Source organism: Corapipo altera, unplaced genomic scaffold (genome assembly GCF_003945725.1).
Source record: "Corapipo altera isolate COAL_440 unplaced genomic scaffold, ASM394572v1 61411, whole genome shotgun sequence".
Classification (NCBI taxonomy): Eukaryota; Metazoa; Chordata; class Aves; order Passeriformes; family Pipridae; genus Corapipo; species Corapipo altera.
This window is the reverse complement of record NW_020884875.1, coordinates 10,206,210-10,224,250: the sequence shown is the minus strand read 5'-3', so window position 1 is coordinate 10,224,250 and position 18,041 is coordinate 10,206,210. Positions and strand designations below refer to the sequence as shown.

At 41.0% G+C, this 18,041-nt stretch overlaps 1 long non-coding RNA gene across 2 annotated transcripts in view; it reads left to right on the top strand.

Annotated features, from left to right (window-relative positions):
• Window positions 1-7,751, top strand: part of LOC113943389 — a 24,369-nt gene extending 16,618 nt beyond the window's left edge. For both annotated transcript variants that reach the window (XR_003526303.1, XR_003526304.1), the window contains 2 exons: window positions 932-1,116; window positions 4,559-7,751. This is a non-coding gene — a long non-coding RNA (uncharacterized LOC113943389). The remainder of the gene's footprint in view (window positions 1-931; window positions 1,117-4,558) is intronic.
• Window positions 7,752-18,041: the final 10,290 nt, after the last annotated feature.

Genomic DNA, 18,041 nt, shown 5'->3' with positions numbered 1-18,041 from the left:
CTCAGTCATCTGACCTCTCCCCTTCTGAGAAGAGCCCAGCCACCCCCTCCCAAAACTCCTCCCCTCTCCCCCCAACCTCCAATGGTGCCATCTATTAGGAATGCGGTCTGGTCAGTTAGTTCTTTTGTAAAGTTAATTGATTCCCTTCCCCCTTTCCATTCAAACTCTGTCTTTCCTACAGTGGGGGGGCAGGGGGAAGAAAAAATTCTTCTGGATTTCTAACCTATAACAACACGGAAAGAAATCCTTTCAACCTCAGCTCTACAGATGAGAGGTTTTGTGTAAGGATCTCTGTCAGCCTGGCTCTTCTGGCTCTGCATCCTTGTCCCGCACCACTGTGAGCAGGACTGCCAAGGCCTATAGACACTACATTTCTAGAGATTTTACGGAACTTCAGAGCAGCCTTCAGACATATTGATCTGCTGTTAATACTCATTATAGTCACCAAAGAACTTCAAAGGTCCCACACCCTATATTGTCATCTTATTTCATAAAATTTTGGCAAATTTTAATGCACAAATACTATGAGTATTCCTAAAAAGGCTTTACAGTCTTTTTTCTCTCACAGGTGAGATTCAGACACTGTTACTTTTCCGGAGCTTATAACTGTTATTGGCAAATTGATATCACAATTTTATTAAAACTGAAAAAAACAGTTGTAGTTTATGTTCTCTAGTGGGAAAAAGGGCAACAAATAACAATTTTGCTTTCCCTGTATTTGCTTATTTCAGAACATGTGCTTTTTAATGAATTTCTTCAATTTCAATATTTGAACTAAACTGCTCTGGGTAGCAAAACACCCCCACAACCCCACACCCCAAGCCCTAAATCAAATGAATCAGATCCAAATGAATTTAATCCAAAACCAGACGATTGCAACTAGTTGGATTTACCTTGTAGAACTTTGTATGTGCATTTGTTTTCCTTCCAGAAGAGAATGCACACAATCATTTGAATATTACTGGATGCCTCATTCCTAACCAGAGAAATATTCCATCTTTTCTGAAGAGATGCTTTGCCATTATGTCCTGTATTGGGTTGTAGTAGCTGGCCTCATATGTATGTATGTATTGGCATCATAACTGCACAGGTTCTCTACTACTTAAGACTCCCTAGGTAGGTGAAAACATGCCCCGTCTCCCCATTTTTCATTGACTGACAGTTTGGGGGGGGGGGGCTGGGAGGAGAAATCAGCATACAATAATTCTATATGTTTTTGACATTGTTAATGAACTCGGAGCATGGGAAGTGCTTATGTCTAACTCCTATCCAGCTTCTCCCATTTGTGTTGCATCCCATGTGCAGATTCATCAAGTGCTGGGTATCAGCCAGACAAAATGTTGTCCCATACAGTACAGATACACTGGTGGAGTTTCAGAGCAATAGAAAGGAGCTTCTATTCATCATTCCTCAATGTCTTTGGGCTGTTCGGAGAGTAAACATTTACAAAAAAAGCAGGAAGTTGTTATGTTCCTGTTAGCAACTACTGTACAGAAAAAGAAAATTCTGACATGAATTGTGCAGGCTGTCAAACATTGCATGACCCTGATACCCCTTCTCTGTTAAATTCAGACATCTACAGCCATGTGGTTCAGAACCCACAGTGGTAATAGCAGCTCGGGACCCAAAAAGGTATAAGCAAGCATTACTATCACCACAGTCACATGGCAGAGATGTAACGCATTGTAATATTCCCCCTCTATGTCATCCATGCACTGGGTTAAACACCTGTTATTGCTTAACAGATTTTGCAAACCCGATCAGGAACATCTACATCTGGTTATGTTTTTCTGAATATATTTCTTTTCAGTTATATGGCACTAAAAGCATTGCATGTCTTCATCTGATTTCATTTTGCAAATTTGATGTCCCTTTCACAATAGCCCTCATCAAAGCACAGAGAGTCCCTTCAGAGAAAAATCACCCTGACACTTCTCAGCATGTGAGTGTCTCATTGCACAGTGAATCTCACAGAGAAGTGCAAATGCACCAGCTGGCCCGTGGTCATGAATGAACCTTTCAGTGACTGGGAGAACAGATTATTTAAGGCTCTGGGCCTACATGGATGTTCCTATGACTGTACTGATGGGCACAGGAACACTTTAGACTCACAGTTCTGTTTCTGTACCTCAGTAGCTCTCTGACTTCCCTCGTAACACACCAGCTCTTCCAGCACCCTAGAAAAGGCAGGGAGCATGTAGGCTGGGTGAGAGAAATACGCAGTTTGTACAATTGAAGACTCAAGCTCAAGTCAAGGGAGGAGGAGTGCTGGCAAGCACCTCTCTGCACTCTGTCACCGACCTTGGGCTCACTCCTTCACTTTCAGACTCCAGGCCTTCAGAGAGCCTGTAAACCCCATTTTTTCTCCTGAGCACACAGAAGACAGGTGAATGGAACAGGTTATGGATTCATAGAATCATTAAGGTTGGAAAAGACCTGCAAGACCATCAAGTCCAACCTTTGACCAAGTACCACCATACACACATCCTTTCTGTAGAGTGTTGTCAAGATGCTGTGTTTATCACAGGTATGTGCAGTTTAGTGTATCTGGCATCTGGTATCACAGTGCTGGGAGTTTTCCCCCTTGGTTGTACATGTTATTAGAAATTAGGCTGGAGAATTTGCATCTTTCTCCCCACATACGTGCCAGTGAAGAACATCATTCTTTCCTTATCATTGGAAGCAGTTCTCCTTCTGCAGAGTTTTGTCTAATTCTGTACAGCATGATCAAGAGGAGATTCAAGAGGTGCTCTGGTGGATTTTTAAAAAACTTTAGGCTCCTTTGTCCAGTGATGACAACATAAAGCATCTTCCTTAAACTAGACAGAGCCTCTTGGCTGGTGATACTCAGTGCAGTCAGCAATAATAGAAGCAGAGAATGTGAAATGGCAAGTGCAAGCAAGCACTATATGATTTAAACAGGCTTGAGAGAAAGGAGCATCCTCACTGCTTCAGACTTTTCTTGGTTCAGAAAAAGGCTGATAAGATAAAACTTCAAGGTAGCCAGAAAGGTCGTCTAATGCTACAGTGAAAGGCCACATGGGTTAAAATTTGCAGGGGGAGAATCAGAAAGAAATTACGTAGCAGACAAAGGAGGAGTTAGAGAGATGTGCAGTACCTTGAAAGGGACACAGCTAAACTGGAATTTAATGCAGCTCAAAGAGAACAGTGGGTTAAATTACACATTCCTTTGTGCAGCAGGGTGCACAGATTTTCTGTTGATTTTAGTATGAAATGCATATATTTTTTCTATGCAGCATGTAATAAAGTCTTCAAACCAGGAAATATCCATTTTCACAAAGGCAGCAGAGGTCTGAATTCGTGGTCTTCTCATAGGTAAGCTGTAAGATTTGTGAGCTTGGATAACTGGCACTGCCAGCGAAGGTCACGAAAGTGAGATCACTCTATTGTACCAGGAGATTTAAGACTCGTATCAATTATGAACTATAATACAAAATGCTCTTTCAAGACAACAGTGCTAGTAATTTTGTTTTGCTTTTTGCTGGGAGAAGGTTTTGATAGACAACAGCTTTGTGTCATGTAAGTTGTGTTTGCAGTTCCAATTGAGTGTTATGAGAATACTCTTTCATATAGTAGTTTTTTCTTTTAAACTTTTTACAAACTTTATATACAACAGCAGTTTTAATACTATTGCCTGGTATTATTGTGAATTTCTAAGGAACTCATTTGATTGCACAGTTGCTTCTACCAAATGCAAACTAATGATGTCTATGTGGCTGCTAACACTGAGGGTACCAGGACAAAATATCTTCAAGAATACCAGACATTGTGTTAGGGATGGCTTCTAAACCCTCTGAAATTATAATCTAAATGCACAAGAACATCTAAATTAATAAGCCAGTAAGGAATATAATACGTATAGCAAAGTATCTGACTGAGATTTAGACTGGAACATTTCGAAACTCAGAGAACTTAGTTCAATACACATCCGGGTTTCACTTGCATACAACAGACCTATGTGGGAATGTTAGTGTTTATTTACCTGTTAAGATTATGCCTATTTGGAGTGGAGGGAAACATTCTGAGTAATATATGAAACAGTATAGTCCAGATACACTGTAAAGTGTCTTCAAAGAGATCAGCTTTTGGCTGAGTGCTTCATCCACTTATCTTCTCACTAGCCTCTATTTTGACTAAGAGGATGCATCCTGAGGTCCAATAGCCATAGTGAAAACAGTCTTCCTTTGTGAGCATGACTATTTATGTCAAGGAATATATTTTGTTAAAAATGCAACCTCATCAAAGGTATCTTAAAATCAGTGTCCCTCCAAATTTTATGGGGAGATGGAAGAAATCTCATTAGAATTTGTGATAAGTTTCCCAGTGCACTCTTTTTAGCAACAAAAGTTTAGGGTATGGTCAATAGGATTTCTTACATCTGGGAATATAAAAAAACTCCTCAACGAACTATTGGCTTTCTTTTCTCACTGCAATTAATCCCGAGCCAGTGAAGGAGTCATGACTGAATGGATTCATGACTCAATACTTTTAGAAACCTGACTCCAGCAACATAACCAAAAATAATTTTTTCTTTCAGGAGCTGAACAATGATAACAGTGAATCCATGAAGCCATCTATACCAGGTAGTTAGCCTGGAAAGACAATGTAAATTTACCTCCGATCTGTATGTACCAGTTAAACTTTCAGTTAAATTGAGGAAGTGAAGTGCTTGTGGTGCTTGTTTTCCTTCATTGCCTTCTAGGACATCCAACATGTGATGACTGCAAGATGAAGAACAGACCTCTGACATGACTACTGGCCTCAGAACAGTAGAGAGGCGTGGTGGGCCTGCAAGCTGCAGGGCTTTCACTGTCTTTTCCCCTTTTCACCTTCTCAATTTCTATTTAAAAGTTGCATGGGATTTTTTAAAGAAGTGCCCAAATTAATTAGCGCAAATCACCACACAAATCCTCTTGCCCAGTCAAATGCCTAAGTGAAATGGTGTATTTTTACAAATTCAGCATATTTAGATGCTGTTTTGAAGACCCAGGCAGCACACACACTGAGTAGTTAGGACAAGCAATTTTCTACATTTATTTTACTGGTTACCAGCCAGCCCAAACTGGTGGAAGACTGACATTTCTTCCCAGTGCCTTGTGACAGTTTATGTTCATGCAGCAGTAGGTTTTAAGTGGGTATCAGTATCGAAACAGTCAATCAGTATCGTCAGTAAGTGGTGGCTTTACTGCAACTTGTCCAAGCAGAGAGACTAAGACCATGGGAATACGTTGAACTGCTTAGCCCTTATCTCTTAAGTACCCAGCATAGCTTGAGGGCTGGGCCATGATGGCAGCCCAGAATTTGGGGGTTGATAGGAATAGCTGTGTTCCAAAAGCTCATACCTCCTGGCTGGGCTAACGGTGCTGTGGGGGCCTCGGTGGCCTTACCCGCAGCAGGCCAGGAATGAAGCTGGGAGCACGATGGTGTGCCCAGCTCTGCTGCCACACCAGCGGTGAGCAAGAACAACTTGATCAAAAGAGGCAATGACATTTATAAGGAAGAAAAAAAAAAAAAAAAGTCATGTACCTGGACGGTAGAACTGCAGATGGCAGTGACATTTAAGGGAAGACACGAACTATGTCTTTCAAAACCTGATAGTCATTTGTATATGTGGGCAGGTCTGGCAAAGCAGGTAAACGTTGAGACTACTTGAAAACTACTTGTGATTAAACTGATATTCCAGGCAAAATCTACAGGGAAACAGGCACTTTTTTGATTCAGAGGTTGCTAACAGCACATGACTCTGGAACAATTTATGAAGTAAGAATTAAATAAAAAAGTGTCTGGACAAAGGAACCCCTAAAGCCTGCTCCTCTTAGAATTAATAGAGTAGGACCTCAGGCAAAGACAAAGCAGAGGACAATTACTTCAGATTCAATAGGTGGTGTTTGCAGCTGTACAATACATTCGATAACACTGTATTATTTGTTCTAGTTTCTGAAAAATTTAGAGCTCAGGAATAAAATACAAATGGTTATAAAGATGAGTAATATTAAAGTGAAAAGCTGTAAGTCAGCTGCGAGATCAGCTTGTAGTCACAGAGATGCACTTGTTTTCTGGCATACATGTCATTTGCAGTGTTGTTTGTCTGGCATTGGTTCCCAGTGGATTGAAGAAACTAATGTTTGAGTAACAGAATATAGGATTTTAAAAATCGTCCTTGTAGTAACTGAACAAATAAGTGAATGCTGTGAGCAGCATGACTTCACCCTTTTGGACCATTGTAAAAAATATTTCTCTAAAATAAACTATAAATGCAATAACACGATGTGGGCAACATGAACCACAAGACCATTTGAAAATCTATCACATTGATTTTAGTATCTTTTTGAACATATATATGTTTAACTAGACAATAGAATTATCCAAAGTGTTACTATAGTGTCACGGTCTTGTACAAATTGTGCTCATCAGAGTTTGAATTTAGAGGTGAAATGAGAATGGAGGAGAAGGGAAATTCCAGTCTGTGTTACAAAGTGCATAGGCAAGCTATTTTGAGGAATTGCCTCATACATCTTTGACACATGGCAAAAAAACCCTAAAGTTATTTAACTTTTATACTTTGACAATGTTGTGGCTTAAGTTCTCACTTGTGCTATCCCCTGTGATTTGTTCAGGGGGAACATTTTTCTTCCAGACAACTTCAGCAGGAAAATACTCTTGCATTTTCATAGGAAAGTGCTATATTAATTCTGGCTTATTAAACTATTCCAGTAGAGGATTTCATAGCATCACAGAGATGTGAAATGTCAAACATGTGCATACTATATCCCATCACTCTGCCAATGCCTAACTACTCCCTGTGCTATGCAAAATGTGTTGTAACTCCAGGGCTTGCCATAATCTCAACTGAATATCTTTTTCTGGTGTTCAGTCTCCATTTATTTCTGCTTTATGTTCTTGAACATTGGGGAAGCTACACAGTGGTTGTGTGTATGATGGAGATGGGAAGAGCCAGGGACAGAGCATCCCCAACCTCCTCCTCCAGGACAGAATCACCAATTTCCGCTTTCTGTTGACTTGTAAAACTCCAAGTAAACCACAAAAATGTCAATATGTTCATTATCACAGTAATTGCTTTGTCTGGGAGAAATAATTCTTTTAAATGTTAATTTTGGTGGGAAAAAATATATACATTGGGTCAAGCCAGATGTAATTACTTCTCTTGACAAAAGAACCAAAAAATTGGTTCATCCAGTACACCTGTTTAAACTCTAACATACTTAAAGAGATGACTTATTCTCCAGTGTATCTTCCCAAGCATTTTCTTGTAATCAGTATTTCTTTCTTTATTCAATCCTTCATTGCCTGTGGATGAAGAGAGAGAAGATACCAGCACTTTGGATCTAACTCAAGATTTCTGTTATTCTAGTGAATATCAGATGAAAACAGCTAGTGGAAATTTCAGTTCGAAGGAACTTTCAATTTTGAAAAAGAATTGAATTTAAATTGTTGCAGTTTGAAAAGGTATAATTAATGTGTCTATGAGCTGAAAGTTTCTCTGGCAGACTTATTTGACATTGATTGACTAATGCACATCTTGGGGTACATCAAATTTATTTTACTAATTAGTGAAAATGGAAACTAAATTGATGCGTTTTCAAGCATAACAACATATCACTCTCTTGTTTCAGAAAATAAAATCTTTGGAAGCTGAGATATCTTCAACAGAGCTTTGTTGTGAGTTCTTTATTTTTTGTGAAGATCTATTACTCTCAAGGACTGGCAGTCAGGAGGGACAGGTACATTTACCCTGGTGTCATACCTCCTGGTATGAGAACTCCTGGATTAATACCAGCATTTCTGTAAGGTTCAAAGGTAGCAGGTTCCTGACTTGGCTCTGTATTAATAAAATATTAAAAAGAACTTTGCTTTCAGATTGCAAGACCGGGAAGATTTGGATGCTGTGAATGGGGATGAAGAGAGAAAGCGGGCCCCTCCGTTTCACAACGGAGCTACATCCTGGGAACAGCCGTGTCACCAGGTGAAGGAATTATGGGAAGAAGTGAATAGGCTACACAGTATTAAAGAAAAGGACTCAGTGATCTTGGTGGTTTGCTTCCAACTCAGAATATTCTGCGATTCTCTCATTCTCTGACAAAGTTGAAGGAGGAGCAACTCTGTGGTCCTTGTGTTGCTTCAGAACAGTGATTTGATTTTCTGGATGCTGAATGACTCTACCAAAAATTCATGAATTCTGTGGTAATTATTGTTTTCTCTGGAGACTGCTATGAGATCATCAGAAATACTGAATGTTATGTGTGGAGATCAGAGCTGCAGGGGACAAAAAATAACTGATTTATTGGAAAACCTAGTAGACGAGTAATATGTGGGAGGAGAAGAGAGAAAGGAGATGAAGACTGCAAGGATGTTATTTTGTCATTTCAATCTCATATTTATTTTATTTATTTTTTAATATCAATGAGACGTGTCTTGGTTCTTCCCTGGGACACAACATGACCTCCCTGGACATCCAGCCTGTGGAAGGACAAGGAGGGTGAGAGCCCACTGATTTCAAAATGTAGCATCACTTTCTCAGCCCAGGAGATCCCACATCAATGGGGAAAAAATGGGGAAAAACTCCATCTTTTTTCCATCTTCCTGATCCTGGGAAGGTAAGTACAATGCCCGGGACTCTGGGAAATCACCCACTAGCTGCAATTCTGACCTTGGGGTTCCCTTATCTCCAAGACATTTGTTTCTGTCCAGAAGATGGGGGTGTTGCAGGGAGGCCATCAGTCCTACAGGGTGTATATGTGATGCCCTTGAGTCCCCTCTTTAGGGACCCTCTGTGGCTGCCAGATACAGGTTATTTGGTCTGTTAGTGACAGCGTGACAAACAATTTCCTTGGCTTTCCAAGTGAAATTCCTCTGTCTTCTCTCCACTCTTTCTCTTGCTCATCACATGCTGTCAACAGCTGAGACACTATGTTTTGCTGTATTTCAAGTAGTAACATTGAGATACTCTTTTGAGTTTAGAAAAAAAGAATGTGATCCAGAAAAATATGACTGTAAAACCTAGTGAAGAAAAGCAATGTTTATGTAGCAGCAGTGGGCTCATAGGCAAGTCAGAGGTCTTTTAAAAGTAATAATAATTACATTTGACGAAAAATATATACTACCGTGGAAGGGAAGGGCGAAAAACATAGCACTTTTGTCCTTGCTCCAAGAAGTTGCAAGCACAGGTGGCATCATCTAACAAGTGATGGCTGGTCCTGCCACTGGCATGGCCAGGATGAAGGAGGTGTGGGTTTTGCAGGGAGATGCCAGCGCCAGTAGCCAGAGCCAGAGGAGGCATGCTCCAGCCAGAGTGATGTGGAAAAGACAGGAGAGGCACCAAATTAAGTTGGAGTGGTGCCATGTAGCAAACTTCACACCTGTCAAGTGGCCGCAGCATCCACTGGGCAGTATTCTGCTGACCTTGCTTCTCACCCTCCCAGGTCCTTTGGATTTTATTTGGAGGGTCCTTTGAATTTTGTATGTGATGGGGTCAGGATTTTGATTTCCAGGGTAGAGTAGCATGTTCACACCCAGACAGACTGGGTGCCTGTAAGGTAAAACATACACAGGTATTCTTCCCAAGAATGCCAAGGTAGTGGAAGAATTAAAAAAAAGGTTTATGTCAGATGCAAGGACCATTTCTTAAGGAAGATGCATACATGGGGTCCTCAGGGTAAACAGACAATGCCTTACCTTCTCCAAGGCTTTTTCTATCTTCTCTTTCTCCTCCCCCACCCACTCTGGCCCAAGGAGGACTTGTACATGTCTGCAAACATGTTCTCTCTCTGCATATCAGGGAGATAGCTTGCTCACAGCTTCTCCCTGCAACTTTCTCTGAAATGCAGAAGGAAGGAAAAAAAAATCTAACCCATTTCAGGAGGCATTTTACAGTCCTCCTAAGCGAAATTGAGTTCTAGCTTTCTGTCAGAAATTCTTCCAAAATTGTACCTATCCCTATAATGCCAGAGGGGTGAAGCAGAGTGGTGGCCGCGGGCACTTGTGTGGTGCCCCCTCAGGTAACTCAAAGTGAGAAAGTGCAGGGTTGTATATGCTGCTCTTCTGTCAGTACCAAAGGAGCTTCGGCTTTAATTGCTGTCTTTATAGATTAGAGCAGCATTGGCTTGAACAGCTTGTCTTTTTGGTCTGTTTTAGGTGAATCAACGTGTATAAGTGCTTCCTCCCACATCATGGCAGTTATTGCTTTTGCTGCATTAAAAATGGCTCCCTATTTAGCTGTGTTGTTCAGAGGGAGGATCTGCAGTCTTGTCTTGGGTGAGGATTTAGCTGAGACACCAGAATAGCAAGATCTAGCAACAGAAGAGCATTGAAAACCTTCTACAAGATCCTACTGTCACCAGTGTGGGGGAAAAGCCATGGCTCTGGAATGCGGTAAAGTGATCACAGGGATAGTAAGAGAAACTGAAGTTCATTTCTTGCCTCCCGCAGCTTCTCATGGCACAGTCACAAGCAGGAGATGAAATCCTGCTCTTCTGCTCTGGCTAACTAGATGATGTGTCCTGCTAGATACCGAAGAGGAATCCCGGTATGATTAAGGTTGCATCAAGTGTTAAATGATTCATACTGAAAAAGGTGTTGGGTTTTTTATTCACTGCAACGCAGGGAAGCCTGTGCTCTGCCAGTGGTTTCCCTAGTAGTCTTGGTTTTGCAGTAAAGAAGAAACCAGGGGTATTTATGACCTGCCATGTGTTGAGATCTCCACTTCTGAAGTAGCAGATCCCCACCCCGTTGGTCAGTAATTTATAGAGTGAGTCCTTCCCTCCCTCAGGCGAGACATGTACAATCCCACAGTATGCACCTCTCCATCAGTCATACAACCCTCTTCATGCACAGTGGCTTTTCTAGACCCAAAACACTACCAAAAACTGTTTTGTTTTGGTTTTTTTCCCTCCTCCAGTTCTGGATCTACTGAGCTTTGATGCAAAAGTTGGACTTGGAAAGGCTGAGATGATGACAATTCTAACACCAGGTTTGGATGCATCTTCAGCAAGGATGTAGCTCTGGGCTGCCAGGCACCAGACTGGGCCCTGACAGGACCAGCCTTTGCCTTGCTGAAGTCTTGGAAATGAGATCAGGCAGTGCTGTCGGCGGAGGGGCACGGGACAAACTGCAAACGATCAATGTGATCCGCAAAATGTCCGCTTTATTTACAGAAAGATAGCCTTTATATACTTTTACTACACCCCAGCGCATGATTTCTCTTCTACTATTAGTTACTTGAAAGCGTTCACAATGTAAACGTGCCCTTTTGACCACTTCTAATTGCATTATTGGAGGTGTCCACATGAGGTGACGATATATGTTTACCTTTTGGGACTCCACCTCAATTTTGGCACAGATCCTTCTTTGTTTCAGCTTTAGAGCCTGAAGCCATGATGATTGCGCAGCTTTTTTTACTGTCTGTGCCTGGCCTTGTCAAGGCAAGGCCCACAAAAATGCAGAGGAAATTTCTCACACAATCCTGCTCTCCCGACACTGTACCTTGCACTTATAGGGGTCTCTATCAATGCAGGAAACTTCTCTATCCATTATGCTCTACAAATAAACATTGCTTATTACAAATGAGCTGCTTCCTGTCCTTTATAAGATGCAGGTAGATGAGCTGATACTCCTGTGGGAATGCCATTACGTGTTCCATTTGAAGAGTGCTTCTGCTGCTGCTGCCTTCCTCCTGAAGCTGGCCGCATCTTTATGAATAAGCAGACTTTTCACATAGTTTTGTCTTGTGACAGAGTTTTCTACACCTTCTCCAAACATGTGGGCCTTGGGTCTCAGTATACCAGACTGCCTCATTGCAAGATGAAGTGCAGCAGTTCCTGTATACGTACCATGATTTTTGTGGGGTTTCCATTAACCACACTGTTCAGACAAAGGAGGTTGAAGTAGCTACTTTGCCATAATACTGAGCTCTTACAGCATCATCAGTATCATATCTCATACTAATAATGTAGAATATTGTTCTGTGGCCTAAATTAAGTCTTCCACCTTCCTTTTCCTCAAGTTATAACTGGTACATCGATGAAAGATCGCAAAATGTCTCCCTTGAACTTTCCATCTGATCCTGTTGCTTGCCAGCAGCTGGCAGGGTTTGGAAAGTGAGGAGGCTCGGGGCCCGGGGCTGGTGGCACAGACGTGGTTGTGGCTGCAGCTGCGGTGTATTGCATGCCTTCCCTTATCCTGTGGCATGCCACAAGATGGACCATGTCAGTGCTAGCTCAGGGCAGGCTGCAGTCACAAAGCAGGTGCATGACATGCCTTTCACTCCAGCGGCGAGCACATGCCATACCCCTCACTGCTCGCTTGAGGTAATTGTGTTCCCCCTTCACTGCAGCTTCCCTTGTGTGGGCCACAGAGCCTTGTGAGTGACATAAAAACATATACAGCTGTAAGAAAACTTGTCAGGGAGGCACAACTCTGTGTCAGCTCTTTACTGTGTTGTATTTTCCAATCCATATTCAACCTCACTGCAGAATCATAGAATGGCCTGGGTTGTAAAGGACCTTAAAGACCATCTAGTTCCAACCCGCCAGGGACACCTCCACTAGAGCAGGTTACACGTTTAATTTCTGAATTTTGAAATGGAATTAAGACTTTATTATAATAACCTTAAATGTACTGTAATAAATTGTGGCACCTCTTGATCTTCATGATTCTATACATGAGATCAAACTAAAATTTAACTGCTAGGAAAAATGTTGGGAGATAAAAATACGCTGCAAAAAGATCAAAGCAGTTGATAGAGAGGGCAAAATTGCACATACAAGGATAAAAAAAAGCATCAGTCAGAGACTGTGACTTGGAACTATCCCAAATCTGGAACCAGTAGTGTGGAGGTCCCGCAGTGGGTAAGCGAGAATGAAAAAGAGAGAGATTAAAAGGTAAATAAAAGATGGAATGAAACAAAACTGTGTGATTTTTTTTTTCCAGTACTGCTTTCTCGGCCTCATTCCTTGAAATAGTCATTAAACAAACTTTTGCTCTGCAAAAAATTTAGAGCTCTTCAAAGACTCTTAATATATTCTGATATGTAGCTCTATATTATCTCTTTAGAAAATGGACTTTTCTAAAAAGCATCTTGTAAAAGTTAGAGTCAAGGGGACAATTCACAGTGAATAATTTATTCAGCATATTTGTCTCATTTTTAATTCTCATGTTATCCAGGAGGCAATTATGATTACTTTGAATATGTTGGAGTTTACTCACAAAAGAACTCTAAGGGAATTATTTTTAGACTGGATGTATGACTGAATATGATACTTGCTATTTGATCTCTGTTAGCCAGTTATTATTAGAGTCAGGCAACTATTCACAGTAGAACTAGACACAACTTATTTAAAAAATGCAGTCTAATTTCTGTTTGCAAATTATCCCCTATGATGTCAGGTTTTTGTGGGATTCTTTATGTTTAACCACCTATGACCATACATGCAAACAACCAGGAAAGACCTTCAAATAGTGGTAATATTTGCTATTCATTTCTTCTCATCTCAGCTTTGCGGCACTGTATCAGCTTCCTGACCAGATGATGAGAATCACATATACTCTGTTTAAATTAGTTAATTATCAGCTAATATTCATAAATGTTCAATTAATCTGCAATTTGGACAACAAAGAGAAGGCCACTTCCTGTGCAAATTCTCCTGCAAGCATTTACTGACCACTCTTCATCAAGACCTTGTGAATGTCCCCATGAATATGATTTACTTTTTGACATGTTTTCAACCATTCTCATGAAAGGAAGTTTGGATAACAAGCAGTGAATCAAAAGGTTTTGCACACAAGTACCTCTGGTCTTCAGTGGGCCATGCTATTGTGATATGATATACAGCTATGGTTGGCTATATAGCTAATGAGATATTGTTTCTATTCCCTGGCCAGTCAGTAATGGCTTTATCTTGTTTGGGAAGCTGCAGAGGAAAGATTCTACCTGAAGACACTGCAGACTTTCCCAGCTCTGCTCCAGGGCCTTCTTGAGCCCAGTGTAAGGCTCTCATGGAGCCCTTAATCCCTGTTCATTAACTGAGGATCAGTCATTCTGTTGGGAGAAGATCAGTGTGAGTTGGAAGAAGATTAGTGTCAGCTCTGACCTATTGCCTTCAGGTGAGTCTGTGGCCTCAAGTGAGGTTCGTGAAAGCCTTGTTTTTCCTCATGATCCTCAGCTTTTCTGCTATTCGTGTGTCTCCAGTATGTTTCAGAAGTAAATATTTTCTCTGGAATATCTCTTCTTATACTTCCAAAAAAAGATGAAGCACATTCGGAAAAAAACTCTGCAGCTTTCAGAGCAGCAGTAAAAGCTGGCAGGAGTAGATGTTTCGGCTGGGTAATGCTGAGAACATCAAGGACACAGTTCTCTGTTGAAAGGAATAAGTGGATGCTTGTAAGAAGGCTGCAGACTCATAAAAGTATAAAGGCACCACATACTTTATACTGGATGTCAGCTCCCTTCAGATGCTGCTTGGGGTTGGCAGCAGACAATGCTTTCAGCTTCAGGTGACTCTGCAGCTGGTGTTGCCCTGCCCATGTGCAGAGAAGCTACAGATGTCCCCACCTGACATGGCACTAGTAGGCATTTCAGAAGGCTTCTCTTGTTTCTTGCCTACATGGCCAAGATGGATCCAGCCGTTGGAGTGGCTGCAGTAAATACCCTGCCACTGAAGAGAAACAGGTGGCTTATGCTGTGATGGGAAAGCAGAAGAAAATGCTTCCTGGCATTGGTTTAGCAGGTAAATTTACCAAGTATTGTCATTTATGGAAGTTCTGATTTGTGAAGTATATTCAGAGGTTGCACATGCCAAATCCCCATGAGAACGAGTCAGTGCTATTACTTGCAATGGAGCTGTACCAGGGGTATGTTCACACTGTGTGTCTTCCCCAGCAGATGAGACATGGGATGGGTGTTGGTGACCAGCATATCCACCCACAGCATCACCAGATGTAGCCCTGTAGACAGGTGAATAAATATGAATATGTTTAGGAAAAATATATGTTCATATACACCTCTGTTTTCTATTTAAAAAGAAACTAAGCAAGAAACTCTGAAGCCAATGAGACAGTGCTTCATTTACTAGCGTGGTTGTTTGTAAAAAGGGTGAATTCCACATGAAATACGAACAACAGTTAATGAGTTCAGTAAACATAAAGAAGACTTCCATTTGCCTTTGTTTCTCCCTGTTTGCCCATGCTTTATATTAGGATACATCTACAATAGTTTTGTTAAGATACTTGGGTTAGGTTCTACTAATGTCATTATCACCTTTGCAGACATGTCATAGTTTGCTATCTCTTTTATAACTTCATGAAGATCTTTACATATATCATACTTCTTTCCCCTGGTAATTAATGGATGAAAATGAGAGAGCTTCACCTTGCTGTCCTCTGAGAAAAAAATCACAAATTTCATGGTAGGTCAGTTTTACAAACTGTTATTTCTCAAAGGGAAGCATTCTTAGTAGAACAAAAACCCCTGTCTGTTCTAAAATTACTCCAGAAAGTCAAACAGAATGATAAGCTAAATTAAGTTTTGATAGAAGCAGGTGCCTTGTCATGACAGCAGAACTTTTTAATTGCTTGTGTTGAAATAGTACTTCTATTGAAAAATTAGGTCTGCTTAAGTAGGTAGAATTATAGCAATTTCTGAGGCTAAACTGCACTTAGGGACAGGAAAATGCTTACTCCAGTCTAGTGCACATGAACATAGCAACAGTGAACATGAGGGTGGGTGGCAGGCTCTTCAGGATGGAAACTGCAGAGGAAGCTTTCTTGTGAAAGCAGAGGCCAATATCCTTTCAAGGAAGCTCCTGCTTTGATGAAATTCTCATTCTTTTCACCAAAGTGTAGTTATTCAAATACTCCAAGCTAGACTGAAGTTTCAGCCCAGGAAGTGCTGCTAGGACATTCTGTGTGGTCAGCTGTGATGCCTCAGCCCCTTAACCCTGAGCTCCCCCGGAACCACTGAGAGACAGGGGACAGGAACAGAAGGATGTGCATTTGTAGTGCTGGCTGATCTTCTGCTGCAATTGTACACAGCGGTTATAACAAAAGGCTTGAATTCAGCTAAACCTTTATGAAAATATGAATTAGTACTTCTGGCTGATTTCTTTTAACTGTTGCCCCAGTCCCAGTGTCCCCTATGTCCTGCTACCCTTGTCTCCACGGCACAGAGAGATGAACTGGAGTCATGGGCTGAGAGATGGTCAGGCGATCAGTTCCCAAGGAGCTGGTTCCCAAGCCAGTCCCTCCAGCTTTGGACTACCCTGTCTGTCCCAAACTGCCCCAAACCACTGCAATACCCAAATTATTCACTGGGAGACTTTGCCTTGAGGCAACTGCAACAGCTCTATTTCTTTAATGATTTTAATGGTCAGAATTGTGCCAGGTCAAGCCATTTAACTGTGTATTTAATTAGTAATCTATATGCATGCAACTTAAAGGCATTCAGCTGTGTTATTTTATAGGGATTAACTAAGTGGGCAGTAAATAATCTATACCAGCAATAAAAGTATTTATAGTGGTACTCTTTTTTTTCCTGCCTTTTGTTTTGTTTGGTTTTGTGGTTTTTTGTGTTTTCTTTTTGTTTGTTTGTTTGTTTGTTTGTTTCTAATATCATTGCAGCATTGTATGTACTGGTAGAGGTCTGCATAAGAATAGTTCTGCTCTAAGAGATGGGGGAAACACAGTTTGAAGTTTTCTAATGTGAAGTTCACGGCCAGACAACCCAAAAAGTTATTGCCAGCTGCAGGCTTGCTGTGTTAAAGAAAATAAACATGAAAGCAACTTGGCCCAGTGGACACTCATAATTTAAAGAGCAATAGGAGAAGAAATATAACCAGGAACTGGTGGATGGTAGTTCTTCGGCTTGAATAAATCTTAAGAGTATTTGGCTGCTAACAGTTCACAAGTTAGCACTGGCAAAGTATTTCCTGGAACTGTAAAGTTAGCCTCCCAGTCCTTCTTGGTCTTTGAGAGAACAAACCATTTTCTGTGTCAGTGCCATTGAAGTGCTGAACAGAATTATGGGACTATGATCCTGCATAGATAAAATATGTGTTTTGAAACAGGGAAATTTTTTTGTACCTACATCACAAGGGTAGTCCCTCCTAAACAGAAGCAATGTGCTTTTTGTTGGTTTTGCACCGATGTTTTCTAAGCAGTCTTTCACAATAGATCTTTCAGGATAAGACTAGCAGTTTATAAAGAGCACTGACCTGTGAAAAAGAGGTAATAGATATTGTTAAAAATCTTGGCTTGCTCACTTGGAGGTCATGTGGCAGGGCTAGGTAACTTTAGAAGCACGAGGAGTTGTTTAAGTGGGAAATGCAGCAATAACAAAACACTGACCTGAGTGTGTAAGCCTCTGCACTGCTTGGCATGTTTAGCCCAATAAATAACATCATGATGTAACGGGTAAGCAATGATAAAATAATTTACTCATCAAAATATATATTGTACTTTCCGTATATTATAGCTAATGCTTTGTTGGAACTGGGGAGTTGTGAGCTGCGGAATAGTTAACTACTGTGTTACTATTATATGTTGACTATCCTGCAACTGGCAGTTCCCTAGTTGGCAAGATAAAGTATCTTGCTTTATTGAGCACGTATACTATATCCTGTTTTTCTAAAAATATTGTCTAAGTGTACTCATTAGAAAAGAAGAAGAGAACAAGGATCAGGGAGTCAAGGACAAAGATGATAAAGAAAAGTCAAAGAGAACATCTGGATGCCGTTCCCATGCCCAGCTCCAAGGACATTGGAACTAATTAAAACTACTGATGGAAAGTCCCTGACAATCAAAATGGGCCTACAACAGAACCAACCAGAACGAAGCCCGCGAACTCAAGCCCAATGAAGAGTTAACAAGTGACTATGGGAGGGGAGTTAAAAAAAGTATAAAAGTTACTGTTTGTCTCCATTGTGCTTGCGGGCTGTTGGAAGAGCAGGGGTCTCTCCAGGCCGCCCAGCATGCTGATTTGCTTATTTGCACTTTATACAAATCTTATAATA